Source organism: Alosa pseudoharengus, unplaced genomic scaffold (genome assembly GCF_046254945.1).
Source record: "Alosa pseudoharengus isolate Yale_2024_CS ecotype anadromous, Long Island Sound unplaced genomic scaffold, YU_APseudo_1.1 YU_APseudo_1.1_scf_22, whole genome shotgun sequence".
Taxonomy (NCBI): Eukaryota; Metazoa; Chordata; class Actinopteri; order Clupeiformes; family Clupeidae; genus Alosa; species Alosa pseudoharengus.
The window spans coordinates 11,989,353-11,991,852 of record NW_027468680.1 but is presented as its reverse complement, the minus strand read 5'-3'; the positions used below and the strand labels follow the sequence as shown (position 1 = coordinate 11,991,852).

At 47.0% G+C, this 2,500-nt stretch overlaps 1 protein-coding gene across 1 annotated transcript in view; it reads right to left on the bottom strand.

Moving 5' to 3' along the window:
* The window catches only part of mdga2a (MAM domain containing glycosylphosphatidylinositol anchor 2a), a 139,837-nt gene that overhangs the window by 65,443 nt on the left and 71,894 nt on the right, over positions 1–2,500 (bottom strand). The window lies entirely within an intron of this gene.

Below are 2,500 nucleotides of genomic sequence, written 5' to 3'. Positions count from 1 at the left end.
AACACTTTGAAATTTTGTATGCCTTTTGTGTGTGTGTGAGTGTGTGTGTGTGTGTGTGTGTGTGTGTGTGTGTGTGTGTGTGTGTGTGTGTGTGTGTGTGTGTGTGAGTGAGTGTGTGTGAGTGAGTGTGTGAGTGTCTGTGTGTGTGTGTATGTGTGTGAGTATGTGTGTGTGTGTGTGTGTGTGTGTGTGTGAGAGAGTGTGTGTGTGTAATGAAAGAATTCCTCTTTTCCATAAATGAATACTAGTGGGGATAAATTAGCTCTCTGCTAATTAGGCTGGCAGCCAGCTTTGAATGCCATGCTTAGTGAACAGACCGAATTAAACACTGGCATTGTGTCAGGAGTAGTCAGCACCCCTTGTCCTCCTCACTGGAGGAACGGTCTTCAATACCCATCGTCCTGCCTGGTCCTCCTGTTAATCAGAGCACCCAATGTATCACCTCGCGACGAGGGGCCTTCGCTGGTCTCATCCTCTCTCTGTCTCTCTTCCTCCATCTCCTTTGCTCTGTCGCTCACTCTCTCTCTTTTTCTCTCACTCTGTCTCTCTCTCTCTCACTCTCTTTCCATTTCACTCTCTCTCTCATCTCGTTTTAATCTCGTCATTTCAATATGCTCTCCACAAACCCTCTCCACCAAAAAAGGAGCCTGGTTTCAAACGCTCATTAAAACCTATGGTGTCATAGTCATGCAGCTTACATCACTATGCCTTAGATCGTGGTTTTTCCGAGAAGTAATTACTTATTACCAAGAGAGAAAGAGTTGAACTAAATGAGGCTCTACAACCGATAATAATTGCCGGCCCGTATTCTTCCAAAGGAGAATAGATGAATCTCTGCTAGCCGAGTCCTTTTCATCCCTCACACCCACCCCTCCTCCAGCTCTTCCAACTTCCCATCAGCCCTTGCCTCAGATGACAGGCCAGAAGCCTGACGTCTATAGAGAGATCATGCTTATGAGCACGGCGGTATTCCTTTCAGTACTGTAAGTAGAGAGATCCGCCATTATCAATCACTGCAGTCTTTGTAAATTGAGGGGACTGCAATCGTGGCCTTCTGGAGAAGTCATTAGAAGAATTAAATCATTCCCCCGAATGCAAACCCAAGATGGACGGACTTCTGTGTCTCCTCAGACGTCTACTGTATGTGAGCTATTGCATTATTCACTATCACTAACCTATACTGTAGGTTTACAGTAGTTTAATTAGCCAATACATTCTTCTTGGCTAGTTATGATTCTATGTCAACTATCAGTATGCTACACATTAAAGTAAGATATAACAGTTTTTAGAGAAGGCTATTTTCCACAGAACAGATGGCATGTCAGAAAATCTAACATGGCAGAGGGGGGTATCACCTTTTTTGGCACTCTTGATACCTCCAACGTAAGCGATCATGTTCCCTTGAACTGATTAAAGAATTATTGAACATTCTTTTGATCCTTTGACATCATGTGCGCTCTCCTTCTCATTAAATCTTGTGTGTGTGTGGGGGGGGGGTGGCTTTGAGTTTCACTGCAAGCTTTTTTCCCCCAGAATAGAACATTTACAGACACATCAGGCTGTGGCCGTTTGGTGCTTTGCTAAGGACATCAGTTACGGTGTTAAAAGAAATGTCATGCTGTAATGAGACAGAATCATCGGACTGGAGATCAAGACAGTGAGACATGGCAAGAAAGAGTGGAAGAGAGAGATAGAGAGAAGGAGTGGGAGGGAGGGAGAGCAAAAATAACAGAGAGAGCGAGCGAGAGAGTCTGTGTGTGTGTGTGTGTGTGTGTGTGTGTGTGTGTATGGGAGAGAGAGAGAGTGGTGTGTGTGTGTGTGTGTGTGTGTGTGTGTCGATGGGAGAGAGAGCCTTGTCAGAACATAGAGAGCAGTGCTCCATAACACAGTGACAATCTCCCCCCCTCCTTTTTTCCCCCATACCCTGCCGCCACCTCACCCCTGCAAAGCTTTCAAACGCAGGTGAAAAAGTGACAAGTGTGCCAATTGACCTTTGCAGTGTGACCACCCCCCCACCCTGCTCAGCATGTCTCATGAAGCTGAAATCCCTTTGTCGGCACCAGGTCTCTGTGGTGACAGTGCCCACCTGAGACCAGGCAATTGACTGTTCCTCAACCCTCACCCCCCCCCCCCCCCCATCTTCCACATCCACTACAAACAGTGAATCGTTCCATTTCATCACAATACTGCTAAGGAAGAGTTTGCCGAGACACACACGCTTGTCCAATGAACACAATTAACCCCCACTGAGGTAGAGGTGCTGGATGGGTCGGGCAGTCAGGGCAGGGGGGGGGGGGTGGGGGTGGGGTACTGCAGTGTGGACACTCTACAGGAGGCCAGTGCTTTAATTGGGTTCAAGTGAATTACCTGAGAGCTCTCAATTAAAGTCCCTCTCGATCTGCGCCCTGGCAAGTTCGTTATCTGTTTCTCTGTCATAATCAGTTTGCATCAAGATAGCCACGGCGGGCTAATTGGTGACGTGTTCATTTTATGTCGTCCT